The following is an 18,506-nucleotide window of genomic DNA, read 5'->3' as shown; positions in this document are numbered from 1 at the left end:
TATATGGGATTATATGGCATATTTGGTTGGCAATGTAATATGTTTCTATGTTGGGGTTTCCTTCTGAGGTGGGGAGGTGCAGGTATTTGGGGCTTATTCTTGTTTTTTTGTGTGAGAAGATAAAGAAGTTAGTTTTCTCTGCCATCTGTGGAGTTGGGTTTGGGGAATCCAGATTGGGATGGTTTGGAATAGGTAGGTTAGTTTTTGTTTTTTTAAAACATAATTTTTATTAACAGGCCAATCCAATCACATTATTTCCAAATCATATTACTTCCAAATTATACAGCCAAATTTTTAAATTTTGTTGGGGGTACCCTTACATTAAGCTCCGAACGAGAATCAAAACATCACTTCTGTTACTGCTTTTATCAGACGGTTCTATCCAGATCTGTCCAGATAGTCTCTTTATTACTTCTTCATCTTCTTGTTGTTATCATGTATTCCTTTCTTTGCAATCTCTGATAGTTTTCACAAGCAGGTTAGGAACAAACAACATCTGCGTGGGTTTTGCACACTCCAAAAGTCATATCTCATAAGGACAGCCGCCATTCCTCCCCTTCTTCAAAAATTTATCCTCGGTCTGTCCTATTAATTTTCCCAAGCTTGCCATGTATATCACAAAGGGGCTCTGCCAGGTTATCACATTCAATCCATCATTTACATTCCAATGACCCTGGTCCTCCTCCCCTCATCTTTCTTCGACAAGCCTGTCTTAGCAAGACACCATTAAAAACTGTGTCATAGAATTTTTCCTCCGCACTCCATATTTACCAGTCCTCTCTTCAATCAATAATTCACTCCACACAGCTCTTAAATTCTTGCTTGCGATTAGTAAAAGGCGACGATTCGTCTCTCTGGGGTGGAGGTTTATAAGTACTCACATGAGGCAAAGAAAATAAAAGTTTTTTCCTCCACTCCCCTCTTTTTTCGCTCCGCACATACCAGTCTCGTAATGGTGGTTCATTGCTTGATTTATTTGTCTCTTCCCGTCGCTCCAAACACAGAGATGCATTAATCAGCAGCCTCATCTCTCGAACTTTGCTTGATGTAAGTGCTTCAGCTTCATTCCAATTATATATTTCCAATTATATTTTCGACCTGAAGCGAACCAGGGCGCTGATTGGAGACAGCGTCAGGAAGCACCGAACCCACCGAGGGCTGATGTCAAATGTCCTGCACCCCCTTCTTTCGAATCCGGGGGTGCATTATGGACGTCACTGGCAAGGCTGTCCCCCCATCTCCTTGGGGGGGGGTGTAGGAAGACTGCATACTTCCCATAGCAGCCTCTTTATTACCTCGTGTGGGTCGGAGAGATGTTATTGTCGGCCATCTTCCAATGCGCCAACTGGTGGCCCCCAGGTAGGTTAGTTTAGGGAGGGTGATCATTATGATCATGGCTATCTTGTCAGAGAGAGTGAAATCTGTGTTGTTCCATCTCTTTAGGTCTTTGTTTATTTGGCGCCACAGGGGCTTGTAGTTGTGGAGGTATAACTTATTGAGGTTTCTGGTTATTTGTACCCCTAGGTATCTGAACTTGGTGCAGCAAAGTTTTATCTTGGTGACATTAGTGAGTTCTTTCTGGGTGTGAGGAGGGGTGTTGAAGCACATAGCTTCTGACTTTGCAAAGTTTACTTGTAGGCCTGACACCATTGCAAATGTGTTGAGTTCTCTGATTAGGGAGGTTGCTGTGTTTAAGGGGTCTTGTGTTGTGACCATTAGGTCATCTGCAAAGAGCCCTAATTTATAGGTTCTGCCTTTTATTTCTAGTCCCTTGATGTCTGTGGCTGCTTGGATTCGGATTGCTAAGGGTTCCAGAGCCAGGATAAATAAGAAGGGAGACAGTGGGCATCCTTGTTTGGTGCCTCTTTGGATTGCTATGGTGTTAGAGTCCATATTGTTAGTTCTACATTTTGCTGAGGCTTGGGAGTATATTTGTTTGAGGATTTGTAGGAAGTTGGGGCCAAATTTCATGCTACCATGTAGACAATTCTGAGCTACAGTAGATGGACCAATGGTCTGACTCAGTCTGAGGCAACTTCCAGTTTCCTACTTGTCCCCATTACAGCAGCCTTGTCAGAGCAAGTGCAATTGGCTTCACCATGAATATGGGAAACAAAGCCAGCTGAGGCAAAACTGGAGAGCATTCCCTCTGTTGAACCCACCTGAAAAAGGACAACTCTGAGCATATCTCCACATATTGAAGGTTCATGAGCACTCATAGAGCTGCTCTTGTTTGAACTCTGGCTGTCATTTGGATTGTCCTGCAAAGCTTAGACCAAAGAGATGTCCCTTCTTCCCCAAAAAAATGTATGGGAAGAAAGGAACTAAATGGTGCCTGAATTTGGCATCTCACTTTTTGTTGTTGTTAGCCTGCATCTCTTGGAAATGGCTGAACTGGTTTTTTTAATGCATGTAGGAAGTTATGAATCAGCAAGCATGAATCCAGGGTGCTGTTTTAAGACTGGATTTCCCCTCCCACATATGTGTCTGTGGTACTTTTCCCAGCGAGCATGACTGTCCCACCTCCTACCCTTGTGAAGAGCAAAACCAGGAGAAAGTATTGTCAGCCCATGCTGAGACCAACTTTACTAGTTTATATGAATTGTTCCTTTTCAACAGGGGCAAGGAAGAACCTTTTCTTCTTTTCATCACCTTCTAGATAACATTCTGGGGACCATAAGTCAGTGGCAGGTGGGGCCAAAGGCAAAAGTGTGCAGAGCAATGAATCTATATTCTACCTTTGTACAGTAAAGGTACAAGCTGCCTTTCAAGCAACCCTTGGGAGTTCAGGCAGCCTCTTTATATTTTCCAGTTTGGCCAGAAATGGTACTTCATATCACAATCTACAAGCGACGCAGCAAATGTCTAAATATATAAAGATTTCACTGCCCCCAGCCCCTTAAAAATGGAGACAATTTTTTGTTATCATCTTAAGAACACAAGGCCAGTCCTGCTGGATCAGGCTGATGGCCCATCTAATCCAACACCTGTTCTCATGGAGGCCAACTGCTGCCTTAAAGCAGGACTTGAGCACAACAGGTAAAGGGACCCTGACCATTAGGTCCAGTCGTGACTGACTCTGGGGTTGCGGCGCTCATCTCCCTTTATTGGCTGAGGGAGCCGGCGTACAGCTTACGGGTCATGTGGCCAGCATGACTAAGCCGCTTCTGGCGAACCAGCGCAGCACACGGAAACGCCGTTTACCTTCCCGCCAGAGCGGTACCTATTTATCTACTTGCACTTTGATGTGCTTTCGAACTGCTAGGTTGGCAGGAGCAGGGACCGAGCAACGGGAGCTCACCCCGTCACGGGGATTTGAACCGCTGACCTTCTGATCGGCAAGTCCTAGGCTCTGTGGTTTAACCCACAGCGCCACCTGCGTCCCTATTGAGGGCCTTATCCTCCATGAATTTGTCTAATTCTCTTTTAAAGCCATCCATGGTGATGGTCATCACTACCTTTGGTGAGAGAAAATCCCAGAATTTTAACTATGGGCTGTGTGAATAAGTAGTTTCCTTTGTCCTTCCAACATTTAGATTCAATTGATGTCCCTGAGCTCTTGTGTCATGAGGGAAGGAGAGAAAAAACCCCCGCTTTCTCCATGCCATGCATAATTTTATATACCTCTATAAATATCATTTTAATTCTCCTTTTCTCTATACTAAAAATCCCCAAATATTGCAACATTTCCTCATAGGGGAGTTGTTCCATTCCCTTGATTATTTTGGTAGCCCTTTTTTGATTGCAGCATCCTGTTATATTTTCCTCTGGTATCTTTAAAAAGGGGACACAGGTGGCGCCTCACAGAGCCTAGGGCTTGCCGATCAGAAGGTCAGCGGTTCGAATCCCCGCGACGGGGTGAGCTCCCGTTGTTCAGTCCCAGCTCTTGCCCACCTAGCAGTTCGAAAGTACATCAAAGTGCAAGTAAATAAATAGGTACCATTCCAGCGAAAAGGTAAACGGCGTTTCCGTGCGCTGCTCTGGTCTGCCAGAAGCGGCTTAGTCAAGCTGGCCACATGACCCGGCAGCTGTACGCTGGCTCCCTTGGCCAGTAAAGCGTGATGAGCGCCGCAACCCCAGAGTCGGCCACGACTGGACCTAATGGTCAGGGGTCCCTTTACCTTTACCTATATTTTAAAAAACAAAACAATAGCCTTCCTTCCTTCCCTCCCTCCCAGCTTGGATAGCTCAGTCAGTACAGCATGAGACTCTTAATTTCAGGGTTGTGGGTTTGAGCTCCACATTGAGCAAAAGATTATTGCATTGCAGGGGGTTGAACTAGATGACCCTCGTGGTCCCTTCCAACAATGCCGATCTATGCTTCTTTCTTCTGCCTTCCCATTGGCTTGATTCTTTCATTCCCCTCACCCGCAAACTATTCTCTGGTGCCTCAGTTTTCACTTGTACAGGAACTTCTTGCTTTTATTCCCGGCTGACAAGGTCCCTGGGAAAGGTCACTGCAAGATGAGAATATGAATGTCATGTCACGAAATACCTTTCTAGGCCTCTTGCTTTTCATCTGGGTCTTTGTTCAGTGCTTAGATACCAGGACAATGAACAGGTGCTATATAAAGCCCAACACAGGCTGTTGGTACTTCATTTTCTTAAAAGCTTCGCTTCCTTCCCAGCCTGTCATACTTCATAAGAAATTGCCTTTGCTTGCTCAGATTAGTATCAGCACAACTTGCCAAAGGAGCCAGGTATTGTCACACCCAGGCGCTTCTCCTAGGCTGGGCACACGAACAAGTCCCCTGGGGTGTTGCTGGGGTTGCTGAGGGTCCAGCATTTTACCACCACCCAAAGAGCTTGAAAGGGGAGGTTTCTTTAAGCAACTGCATGTTATGAAGCTAAGCATTTTGGAACACTGAAAACACAAGGTGCTTCAGCTTCAAGAGAATGGGGTGCAAGTTTCTGGCTCTAGCTTAAAACCTTTGGATTTGCTCAGGCATTTTAGATTATGGTCTTTTTTAAGCTGGTTAAATGGTTTTGTCCCTCTTAATTTTAGTGTGGTGTTGGTTGTGTTTTATATTCCTGTGTTTGCATTCAAAAAATGTCTTTGTATACCACCCTGAAAGCCATTTTTGGATGGTGGGTAGTACACACACACACACACACACACACACACACACACACACACAACACACACACTGGTGTAGTCCTCACCTGCATCTGGGCTGCATCTGGGGCTCCAATGAGGGGATGCAGCTCTACAGAAATCTGCCCACATGAAAACTTATAATGTGTATATCCTTTCCTCACTGAGGATTATTTCATTTTGTGAATCTCTACCTGTAATAGGCCAGTCTAGACACAGATTTACTGCCTACTGTAAAGGTAAAGGTAAAGGTACCCCTGCCCGTACGGGCCAGTCTTGCCAGACTCTAGGGTTGTGCACTTTGTGCGCTCATCTCACTCTATAGGCCGGGAGCCAACGCTGTCCGCAGACACTTCCGGGTCACGTGGCCAGCGTGATAAGCTGCATCTGGTGAGCCAGCACAGCACACGGAACGCTGTTTACCTTCCCGCTGGTTAGCGGTCCCTATTTATCTACTTGCACCCGGGGGTGCTTTCGAACTGCTAGGTTGGCAGGCACTGGGACCAAACGATGGGAGTGCACCCCGCCGCGGGGATTTGAACCGCCGACCATGCAATCGGCAGGTCCTAGGCGCTGAGGTTTTACCCACAGCGCCACCCGCGTCCTACTGAGGAGCATGCAAAGTTGGCTTAGACCAGAGGTCAGCAAGGTTTATCTTGCCTGGGCCAGATTGTTCTCACAGAGATCCCTCCGTGGGCCGTATCGTGTGTGTGCCCACAATTTTTGGTGTCTGCGCAGACGCAATTTTCGGCACCACAGAAGCTAGTTCCCCTGCCGTGCCACACCAGTTTAGCACAGTGTGAGAGCAGGCAGCTCGGTTCAGGGGTGGCTCGTGGGCCATTCAAGCAACCTCCACAGGCTGCTTCCGGCCCATGGACCTTAGGTTGCTGACTCCTGGCTTAGACTATTGGTCCATCTTGATCACAACTAGTGCCTCTCTAGGAGTTCAGGCAGGGGCCTCTCCCAGTTCTACCTGGAAATGCTAGGGATAGAACCTTCTTCATGAAAGCCAGGTGCACTACCACTGAACTTATTCCCCTTCCTTCCTCGAGAATTAGGTCTACATTCTGGATTAACGTACAGGTATCTGCACCACCATGCAGTACCATTCCATTCATACACTGTTACGGAAAATGTCTGCTAACATTCACAAAGGAATCGTAGTTTCCATGTCCACAGACTCAGATGAGGCCACCTTGAAAGAGAGTCATATTTAAACATTCATACAGTAATGGGTACCTAATTGTGCACAATGGGTCACGGTGATGGCTTGAGATGTAGAGGAAACAAGTTCAAATCCCTGTTCAGCCACAACCTCTCAACCTAAACTTTAAAAAAATCAGCTTAATATGGAATTATGGTTTATGACAACTTGATTTCTCAGTCTTTGGCTGTGATTTGGCTATGGTAAAAAGATTATCCTCTGCCTTGGCATTGTGCAGAAACCTCTTAATTCCCGTGGGCTCCTGACATAGTATATGCAACACATAATGGTCTGCTAGACCCATAGTCCTAAATGGCCATAAATATGCCTTGCAGCTTGAAACCAGCACAAATTAACTTGATTGCACAGGCTAAAGAGAGCAGACAGGAACTGTCAATTACCGGTGTCTTAAAAGCTCCACAGCAACATTCATGTGAAGCTTTGAGACACTCAGCTACTGAAATGTAAAAACAACGCCTTAGGCCTTCTCATTTATAAGGGGGTAGTTTGCGCAGGGTGGGGGTGTCCTCTGCTTTAATTTACAAAATTGTCTGGAGCTAATGAGAGAATAAAATCAAAGCTTAAAGGCATGCTTTCATTCCAGCCCCATTGGACATACTAATTGGTAACATGTGTACCCATTTGGGTTGCTTACCAGTTCCTTTTGGTCTTAAAACATCTGGTTAATTGGGAATGGCAGAATCCATTAAGCAGCCCCTACTACTTGGTTGTGTGGGTAATTACATGGAGTTTATTAATTCCATATTTCTCCCTTGAAAACAAAGACCCCAAAGAGAAGAACTCATCTTCTCTCCAAGGAATGACTTTTCCAGCAGGAGGTTCAGCCTTTAAATCAGATTGTTCCATAAGAGCATGTGTCATCATGGAGCAGAAGTTCGTGTGCTCGTTTTTCTCTTTGGAGGAAAACCTGCACATGCGGAGCTGGTGGTAGAAAACAAAGACCCCTTTCCTTGTTTACTAGAGAAATTACAATGGCTTGATTTGGATGTTACAGTGGTACCTCAGGTTAAGTACTGAATTCGTTCCAGAGGTCCGTACTTAACCTGAAGCACCACTTTAGCTAATGGGGCCTCCAGCTGCTGCCGCGCCGCCGGAGCCCGATTTCTGTTCTCATCCTGAAGCAAAGTTCTTAACCTGAAGCACTATTTCTGGGTTCTGTAACCTGAAGTGTATGTAACCTGAAGCGTATGTAACCCGAGGTACCACTGTATGCTCATGTGTAGAAACGACACATGAGCAGGGAGAGTAGGGACAAGGGTGTTAAGCTACATCATCACCATATCCATCACCCTCCAAATCATGGATGTAGAAGGTCTGAAGTACTTCCTTACTCATGGATCCTGTTCTAAGTCATACAGGGAGCTCCTTGACACCATCTCTTTTTCTGCCTGTCAGCTCAGCTCAGTAGCACTGCATTTGCTTCACAGGCCGAAGGTCCCAGGCTCAATATTCAGTGTCTTCAGGTAGGGCTGGGCGAGACCCCTGTCTACAATCTTGGAGAGCTGCTGCCAGTCAGTGTGGACATAACTGAGGTAGGTGGACCAATGGTCTGACTCAGTACAAGGCAACTTCCTATGCTCCAACGGTCACTGGAATTGTGGCTCAAAGTAACCAGTGTCTTTTTGTCTCAATCCAGCCAATGAACATTCGTTGACCCTGCTTCTATGCCTTCTAGAGGAATTGAGCCACAGATATGTTACCGTACATGTTCTCTAAAAAGTAGCTTTTCTCAAAACAGAAAAGCTCTTAAGAATACACATTTTTTCCAGCATAGTCCATGGGGTCAGCAAGGTGATCCAGGATGAAGCAAATCATATAGAAATTTGGCTACAGGTATATTGTAAGGTGATGTCAGGAGGCAGCATGACCTAGAACTGAAAGCACCTTACAAAGCCATTCTGTGCTACCTGCCTGATTGTGACCATGGAAACACAACAACACAGAAATGCTGGTGCTATGTGGTGCCAATTTTGCACTCTTCCAATTTGTTCCTGTACAGCAGACTACAGAAAACCGTCTTCAGATTACAAAAAAACATAAGACTGACAGAGAACACTTTACTTACTCCCAGTTAATGGTGTTCAAGAAATTGAACTGGCCCTCTGAAATAGTTCTGAGAATCTCATGTTCAAATAACTCATTTAATGGTGGGACAATACTGTTGCACCACAGATCTCTCACTTTTATTTCTTTCTCTAATGAAATTTCCTGGAAGGGACATGCCATTAGCAACTCTGTTTTGTTGAGTTTTGTTGTTGTTTAGTCATTTAGTTGTTTCTGACTCTTCATGACCCCATGGACTAGAGCACGCCAGGTACTCCTGTCTTCCACTGCCTCCTGCACTTTGGTCAAACTCATGTTGGTAGCTTTGAGAACACTGTCCAACCATCTCATCCTCTGTCGCCCCCTTCTCCTTGTGCCCTCAATCTTTCCCAGGGAGTCTTCTCTTCTCATGAGGTGGCCAAAGTATTGGAGCCTCAGCTTCAGGATCTGTCCTTCCAGTGAGCACTCAGGGCTGATTTCCTTCAGAATGGATAGGTTTGATCTTCTTGCAGTCCATGGGACTCTCAAGAATCTCCTCCAGCCCCATAATTCAAAAGCATCAATTCTTCGGCCATCAGCCTTCTTTATGGTCCAGCTTTCACTTCCATACATCATTACTGGGAAAACCATAGCTTTAACTATGCGGACCTTTGTCGGCAAGGTGATGTCTCTGCTTTATAAGATGCTGTCCAGGTTTGTCATCGCTTTTCTCCCAAGAAGCAGGCATCTTTTACTTTCATGACTGCTGTCACCATCTGCAGTGATCATGGAGCCCAAGAAAGTAAAATCTCTCACTGCCTCCATTTCTTCCCCTTCTATTTGCCAGGAGGTTGACTTTAGAATGGATAAACTTAGATTCCCTAGTGTGTGTGTTTCCCCCCCAAATTCCTTGGTCTTTCATTACACATTAAACTCATTGTTTGTTGCACCCCATGGTTTTTGAAACCAGACTGGCTAGTTTAGGGAATAGAAAAGAACTAACTAAAATACATAGATACCTGTTCTCCTGTCTTTTAACCCAAGGCAATGTAAATGTGGTCCATATAGGGAAATTATCAATTAACATGTCTGTATTATTTAACTTTTCTGCAGAAATATGCACCTGTCTCAAACCCTGTTGAAGTGTTAGAGGACTTGCCTACATTTGTGTTGGATCTTGCTTGGAATCCATGTTTTCTCCATTCAGACCTGGCATTTGCAGTTGAAGCTGAAGACAAATCCACTTATTACCAGCCACACCACTTAGGTGTTCTCTTTTGCCTTGTTTTGCTTTCCAGTTAGTTGATTTGAATGTGTTACTTTTGTAGAAATGGGGCATGTGCACAGGAATCAGCTGAGCAGTGGGCAAACCTTTTTTTTTTAAAAAAAAGAAAGGTGTCCTCCCAGGAATTGCACAATAGCCACATCTGGAGCTATTAAAAGGGTGGCAGGATCCAGCTGCCTGGCCAGGCCAAAGGGTTAAAATAATAGGCAGAACAGGCTAGGTATCAGCAGTGGTTCCTGCCAGGGCGCTGGGACCCTGGCAGCTGTCCAAAGATGCCAAGTGCTGACGCCAGCCCTGACCTGAATCAATCAGCAAAGAATAATAACCGCATTAGACTGTTAACAAGGCTTTGTTCTCAGTATGTAGCTGTTAGTAACTGTCAACATTTCTTTTTGGAAAACTCTATTTCTTAAGATGTGCCTTATCTTCTTGAAATTTGGGGCTTCCTTCTATACTGCAAGGGCTGAACAGCCTGCTTTTCTGGGACACCAACCTGGTGTCTTCTGGGACACCAATCTTGTCTAGACTGCAGATAAAAATGACCACCAACTGGAACTATTCCCCCCCCCCGAAGGGCATTTACAAACAAATCACATGCGGGCCCTGTCTTATCTGTCTGGCTTCTTGATTCCTGATTAAGCTGTGAATTGTTCCCTCCTACCAAGTGTTCAAGGACTCAAGATCTACAAGGTCTTGGCTGACTTCTACAAGCCACCAATGTAAAGCTGTTGTACAGTAGGCAATGCAGTTCTTAGATTTACAGTATTAGGCCAGGCAACTCTAGTTGAATTTTATGTCACACTCAGGGTCTGCCTGGCTTCCATGCTTCCCTTCTGACCCCATTTCTACTCAAGTCCAGATATGCTAAGAACCCTTGGGCCTTTTTTCCTTATGCCTTCTCAGTCTGCTACCCACTGATGGGCAACTTCAAAGTCCTCTCCCTTCTTATGGTTCTTTATGTTTATACTGGATTTGGAGCAGATGGTCCTTGAAATGGAGGAGTGTCCTCTGTAATATAATAATAATTTATTATTTATACCCCACCCATCTGGCTGGGTTTCCCCTGCCACTCTGGGCAGCTTCCAACAAGAGACTAAAATACAATAACCTATTAAACATTAAAAGCTTCCCTAAACAGGGCTGCCTTCAGATGTCTTCTAAAAGTTTGGTAGTTATTTTTCTCTTTGACATCTGATGGGAGGGCGTTCCACAGGGTGGGTGCCACTACTGAGAAGGCCCTCTGCCTGGTTCCCTGTAACTTGGCTTCTTGTAGCAAGGGAACCGCCAGAAGGCCCTCGGCGCTGGACCTCAGTGTCCAGGCAGAACAATGGAGGTGGAGACGCTCCTTCAGGTATACTGGACTGAGGATGAGGTGTGTAAAGTAGGACACACCACTACCCTACTTAGGAAAGTTCATTTACTCTCTGGAACAAATGGAAGGAGCCAACCATACTGCTAGGTAGGATAAAATGACAACCTCAGGCAGCAGATTTTGGGGGTCATGAAAGGGCAGGAAAGGGCTAGTTATTTCATTTGTGGCCATTGCCTTTTTACAGTTGGAGGAAAGAGGACGCTTGTGGGGGTTTTCTATCTCAAATATCAGAATAATGTGGATGACCTTTGGTATGTTATGTATCTTGACTTGGTGTGGGGAACATGACTCTGCTCAGGCTCTCAGACAGAAGAATGTCTTGGGCTGGCACTACTTTAGCTTCATAGATTTGTAAATCTTCAAAGTTCTCTGTAATTTTTTGGTGTGAGCCTGGTTAGGCTGAGAGATCATACAGGAATGCTCAAAGCAACTCCTGGCACATTTAGACATGGGGGATATTGCATTCATTTTCCTAATTATGAATCTAGTGTTTCTGTTCCGTTTTCTAACACTCTTTTCACACTATGGTACCTGTTACATTATGGATCAGGGTTTTTTTTTTTGTTTTTTGTTTACCAATATATCAGCATCTTATGCTAGATTTCATTCACACCAGTGTCCATGGTGTGACACAACAACAAACATTGTTGGACAATGTCACTACTCCTGCACCCTTTCTGCACATACATTATTCTGTAGCACCAGGATTCCCACACAAAAACAGCAGGAAATAACTCTGTATGCTGGAATACCACCCCAAATATTACCATTTACTCCCACATTTTTCCAAGTTAAGGAAATGCACACAGTGGCCAGGCACCGAGTAAGCACCAAAATGGCGGGAAAACATGAGGTGGATTAAGAAGTGAAATAGAGCTGAATGTCTCCTGGATAAGCAATGGCAACTTTCCTGTTTCGAAGAGAAATCCGAAGGTCTGAAAACCATCTGTTTTAAAAAGTGCATTTTAAAACAGTGAACAGCTTAACATTTAACAAACTTGGCATTGTTTCATTGCAGCATAATTATAGGATTGAAACTATTGGATCTAATTATGGAAAGCCATGTGTTCTCCTATGAAGAAGCGAAAAGACCCTTGCTTGTCCCTCTCCTCCAATTCATACAAACAAGGCACACAAAGACTCAGATCAAAAAGATTTGGCTAGACAAATTTATTCATAATTAATCGCTGCAAATAGCACACAGGATTCTTTTTGGGTGCCAAGGGTGTAGGGGAATGGGGAAGAGTTATAGCTTGCCCAATGGCATTGGTTGTGGAATAAGACGTTGGACGTGCGATATCAGTAGCATCTTATGAACATAAAGCAAGGAGATCAGACAAAAGCTTCATATTAGTCTAGCATCTTGTTTTCACAGTGGCCAACCAGTTGCCTAAAGGAAGTCCACAACCAAGATATGACTTATGGTCTGTGTGTGTGGTTTGGGAGCTGCACGCTCAGGGAAAAAACAATGCTGTCCAGGGTTGTAAAGACTGCGGAGAGAATAATTGGGTGCACTCTTCCCACCTTGGATCAAATCTATGCTTCCAGGTGTCATAAGAAAGCTGCAGAGATAGTGCAGGATAGTGCCCACCCTGGAAATTATCTCTTTCAGCATCTGCCTTCTGGAAGAAGGTACAAGGTTATAAAAACTAGGACTAGCTGCCTGAGAAACAGTTTCTATCCAAATGCGATTTTGATTTTAAACACAGTGTAAGGTAGTCTCTATGGGAGTATATTGTATTTAATTATGGGGTATCAGAGTTTTTAGGGGGCTAACCAAGCTGGGATAGCAGGCTTGTTGGCTTTTGAACGTCTGATGTAGATTTTTTTCAATTTCGTTGTTCTGTATGGGACAATGACAATAAAGATTATCCTATCCTATCCTATCATATCATATCGATATGACTGCAGCAGAGCTCTCACCATTTGCCATTCCTAGTCCCCCAGTATAAAATGGCGTAAGGCTCTGGAAAGAAGAAAAAGTGCCAACCAGAGAAGAGTGGCAGACCAAGCTGGTGGAATATGCCAAAATGGCAAGATTGACGGGAAAGATCAGAAACCAGGAAGACCAAGTATTTGTGAAAGACTGGAATAACTTTTTAACATATTTGAGAGACCACTGTTAACAGCTGAAATCATTGGCAGGAATACAATGACACTTGTAAAGTAACATGAACTTTGGATGTTATGGATATATATAACAGATAGATTATAGTTAAAGATGCAGGAATAAAATTTAGAAATGGAACACATGGAGAGAGGGAGGTAGGTCTGAAGGTTCAAGAGAACCTCCCCCCCTTTTTTTTCTTCGTTTGGAACTGTTATACTTGTGATATATAATCTTTATGTAAAAAAACAAACAAATAAAAAATATTATTTTTAAAAATGGCATAAGGCCTCCATTAGTCGTCAATCAACTCTCATGAAAATGAAATGGTGTTCAGGCAGGATTTTTTAAAAAGAGAACTGTCCTAGGTTTTTAAAATATTGGAAAACAACCTTACGTTAAATATGGATCCTGGCATTAATGGCAAAGTTAATATATTATGTCAAAGTCCATGCAGACAGTTATGGTGTCATATTCATTGTAAGAATAATTCCTGTAATAATAATTCTGTAATAATTCCTCTCTGATCAAGTTAATTTTTAAAAAATGCAAAGTGCTTTCACATGAAAGAGTGGTCTGTAAGGCATGATTCACTATAAATAAATCTTTACATTTGGAAATGGAGACAATTTGTCACAGCTGTGTTTAGTTTTTGCAAAGTCTTAGTTTCATGTTCTCTCAGGAAATGACAGGTGTACTTTTTATATTATATAGAAAGCTTGGGGTTGTAAGATTCCATGCCAAGCAGTTGGGGGGGCGGGGGGGGGGAGATAAATTGCCATTAAATATTTAACATTTCCTGTCTGAGAAGTGTTCTCTCTTCAATGCTTCAAATGTTTTGGGTTTAGCCAGAGTTGCAACATGTTTGTGAGCCACCAATAAATGTTCTACAGCTGCTTGTTGCAAGCGATATCATGGAGACAGCTTCAAAAGCAGGCAGATTCCTTTGGGCATTCTCCTCTTCCTGGACATTTCACTTGGAAATAGCCAGGCCAGAAGGCGTAAGGTAAACAGGATTAGCATTTCCTGTTTGAGTGCATTCGCTGCAAAATCATGAAAGAGAAATAATGTGGATTAGCTTGTGTAATAGAGAAACATATGTAGTGTTTGCTCCATGCAATTTAGTTTTACAACTGGGTTCCCTTTGTCTTTTGTTGTTGTTGTTGTAGACTTGTTAAAGGAGATGAAAAAGAGGATCTGCTATAACTTTAAGTTCAGGCCTATATATGGGACGCGAGTGGCGCTGTGGGTTAAACCACAGAGCCTAGGGCTTGCCGATCAGAAGGTCGGCAGTTCAAATCCCCACGACAGGGTGAGCTCCCATTGCTCGGTCCCTGCTCCTGCCAACCTAGCAGTTCGAAAGAACATCAAAGTGCAAGTAGATAAATAGTTACCGCTCCGGTGGGAAGGTAAACGGCGTTTCCGTGCGCTGCTCTAGTTCGCCAGAAGCGGCTTAGTCATGCTGGCCACATGACCCAGAAGCTGTGCGCTGGCTCCCTCAGCCAGTAAAGCGAGATGAATGCCACAACCCCAGAGTCATCCACGACTGGACCTAATGGTCAGGGGTCCCTTTACCTTTACCTTTAACCTATGAAATGGAACTCAACAACCCAGGGCACCTCCAAACTAACCGTTGATAAAGCTGTTATCCTGGTTTTATTCTGAGAACAGAATGGTGGATTAGATGGACCAGAGACCTGATTCAGCAGACTGTTCTCATGTATAATAGAATATAGAATTTTTGAGTTGGAAGGTACCCCAAGGGTCATCCAGTCCACCCCTGCAGTGCAGCATGCGGTCTCCCATCCAATTTCAAACCATACTGGACCCTGCTTAGCTTTACAAATGTGCTAGCTCTTGAGGTTGTATAGGATGGTGTTGCTCAACTGATGGTAAAGTAATTTGCTGTGTCTCCCTCACTGTTGCAGCTCTCCATGCCCCCTAGATCTGCCCCTGAGAGTTTTGGAATGTAAAAAATGCTTTCTTCCTCATTCCATGAACTCTGAGAAACAAGATAGACAGTTGGACACATTCTTAATGGCAAAGCTTTTCCTGAAGGTCAGGCGGAAGCAGGAAGAGGTGATGGCATTGTATGCATGAACGATCCCTGCCCTTAGAAATGTAGAATGTCAGGGAAAGGGGAAGGTCAAACAGTTTGTGTGTATTGGGAGTTGTTTTTAGAAGGAAAAGCATTCAAGTATGTACCTGCCCCCCACTTCCAGCAGAAAATGATTTACCATTTGAGTGCTTGATTATATAAATTGGCCCTTACTGAGCTAACAGGTTTGGGGGAGCATGCGTAAGACATGCCCAGATGGGAGTAACATATGTCCCTGGTTTGATACCTTAATTCCCAACCAAAAGTCGTGGAAGCTATGCCAGAGAAAAGTTGCTATGTTTCTCTCAGGTGGACTACAATACAGCCTGTAGTGATCCCATCATTCATAGAATCATAGAATCATAGAATCATAGAGTTGGAAGAGACCACAAGGGCCATCAAGTCCAACCCCCTGCCAAGCAGGAAACACCATCAGAGCACTCCTGACATATGGTTGTCAAGCCTCTGCTTAAAGACCTCCAAAGAAGGAGACGCCACCACACTCCTTGGCAGCAAATTCCACTGTCAAACAGCTCTTACTGTCAGGAAGTTCTTCCTAATGTTTAGGTGGAATCTTCTTTCTTGTACTTTGGATCCATTGCTCCGTGTCCGCTTCTCTGGAGCAGCAGAAAACAACCTTTCTCCCTCCTCTATGTGACATCCTTTTATATATTTGAACATGGCTATCATATCACCCCTTAACCTCCTCTTCTCCAGGCTAAACATGCCCAGCTCCCTTAGTCGTTCCTCATAAGGCATCATTTCCAGGCCTTTTACCATTTTGGTTGCCCTCCTCTGGACACGTTCATTCATTCAGCTGGCAATTCAAACAAAAGGGAGAATGAATGGTTTAGAGTGTACACAAATGCTGTGTAGTTTGTGGTTTGGTAACTCATCACACCAGAAGCTTAATAATAATAGTAATAACAGTAATAGTAACAACAGTGAGAGCTGGACCATAAAGAAGGCTGATCGCCAAAGAATGGATGCTTTTGAACTGTGGTGCTGGAGGAGACTCTTGAGAGTCCCATGGACTGCAAGAAGATCAAACCTATCCATTCTGAAGGAAATCAGCCCTGAGTGCTCACTGGAAGGACAGACCGTGAAGCTGAGGCTCCAATACTTTGGCCACCTCATGAGAAGAGAAGACTCCCTGGAAAAGACCCTGATGTTGGGAATGATTGAGGGCACAAGAAGAAGGGGATGACAGAGGACAATATGGTTGGACAGTGTTCTCGAAGCTACGAACATGAGTTTGACCAAACTGCGGGAGGCAGTGGAAGACAGGAGTACCTGGCATGCTCTGGTCCATGGGGTCACGAAGAGTCGGACACGTCTAAACGACTAAACAACAACAATAACAGTAATAATAATAATAATAATAATAATAATAATAATAATAATAATAGACTCCACCTGTGGATTTGCTGTTCACATGCTCACCATGAGAAACCAGTTCAGAAATAAAGATTGGTTTATTGAATTTAAGACTCTGGATTAGCACTGGCAAAGAGGGTTGGACTAAATGACCCTTGGAATCCCTTCCCGCTCTACAATTCTATGATCTCCCCACCGACTTTGAGTAGATCAACAGATATTTCTTTGCATTTTTTTGCCTTCAAAATATGTGCATTGGTTTGCATTGCCACTGAGGAACAGTGAACTGGAGCATGTAATAGGTGTTACATTTTTCAAAACCCCAGTTATCTTGGAAAAGGTGTCCATTATTCTATACCAAATGCTTAAGGCAGGGGCTCTCTCTATGAAGCACTAATTTGAGCACTAATTCTTGTGATTTCTCCTTCCTGCAAAATGCTCCATTTGGTTGCATTATCCCACCTCCCAAAAAACAAAACGAAAAGAAATATCCCAGTGTGCTCCTGCATTTCAAGGTATTCAAAAGGAACAAAAAACAAATGGGGGGGGCATTTGTTGGGGGCAATCAGTTTCAATGGAGCATGATTTACAGTTGTAACTCTGAGTCATCTGGCCTGATTTCATGTCCTTGTTTTAAAATTCTGAATGCTGTTAAGAGGGGTAAGAAGACAAACCTTTCTCTAAAAGCCATACTGCTTTTATCCAGTTGCTTGGTCTCTGACCTTGAAAGCAGAAGGACTGTCAGTAAAAATTCACTTGCCTTTTCAAGGTATGCTGACATGATACTTTCTTTGCTGATGCGTAAGCGGTCATCCTAAGAAACACAGAAAGGCCCTATTTGATCCCAATCTTTCTTTCCCCCCTGTTTCAAGTACAATGACATTTCTACATTTTGACACTCCATTGGCATTTGGAGGAGTTTTGGGCATGGGTTGAGGAGACTGAGATGGGGTCAGGTAAAGCTCCTGTTGCTTGGTCCCAGCTCCTGCCAACCTAGCAGTTTGAAAGCACCCCCAAAAGTGCAAGTAGATAAATAGGTACCGCTCTGGCGGGAAGGCATTGTATTTTTTGCTCTGTAGGATGCACCCGACCATAAGACGCACCTAGTTTTAGAGGGGAAGAACAAGGGAAAAAAAATCTCTCCCTCTCTGTGCAGCGTTCCTTCAGCTAAGCGGCAGGAGAAACTGAGCCCCTTCCATTTCTCCTCCTGCTTCGCTGAAGGGACTCTGCGCAGAGAGGGAAAGCTGTGCAGTGCCTCTCCAGTTACAAAAGCAACTGGAAGCCTCTGGAGCGCTGTGGGAGCTCCCGCTGTGCTCCACAGGCTTCACGTTGCTTTTGCTGAAGCCATGGATCCTGCATTTGCTCCATAAGACGCACACACATTTCCGCTTAATTTTTGGAGGGGGAAAAGTGCGTCTTATGGAGCGAAAAATACGGTAACTGGCATTTCCGTGCGCTGCTCTGGTTTCACCAGTAGCGGCTTAGTCATGCTGGCCACATGACCAAGAAAAACTGTCCGCGGACAAACACCGGTTCCCTCGGCCTGTAAAGCGAGATGAGCACCGCAACCCCAGAGTCATTCACGATTGGACGTAACTGTCAGGGGTCCTTTACTTTTACCTTTTTAGAGTGTGTGTATGTGGAATTGACTTTATAAAACACAATCTTCTCCCCACCCCCATGTCCTCACACGAGGCCCATTTCTGGTCTAGTTTCATGACAGGAAAGAACGCTCCCCCGCCCCCCAGCAACAAAATAATCAAGTAACAGGTAGGGAAACAGAGCTGGACAATGTGCAGCTGTTGGGATGGCTCAGTGAGACAGGCCATTCATCTGAGTGAAGAGGAAACCTGGTGACTGCAAACCAAGGACTCCTTGGTGGGCTGCTTTTTATGTCAGCAAGTTCCTTTTCAGCCAAAATCCCT

The sequence above is a fragment of the Podarcis vaucheri genome (genome assembly GCF_965113315.1).
Source record: "Podarcis vaucheri genome assembly, chromosome: 10".
NCBI classification, from domain to species: domain Eukaryota; kingdom Metazoa; phylum Chordata; class Lepidosauria; order Squamata; family Lacertidae; genus Podarcis; species Podarcis vaucheri.
The sequence above is the reverse complement of the archived record's forward strand: the minus strand, read 5'-3'. Positions refer to the sequence as shown.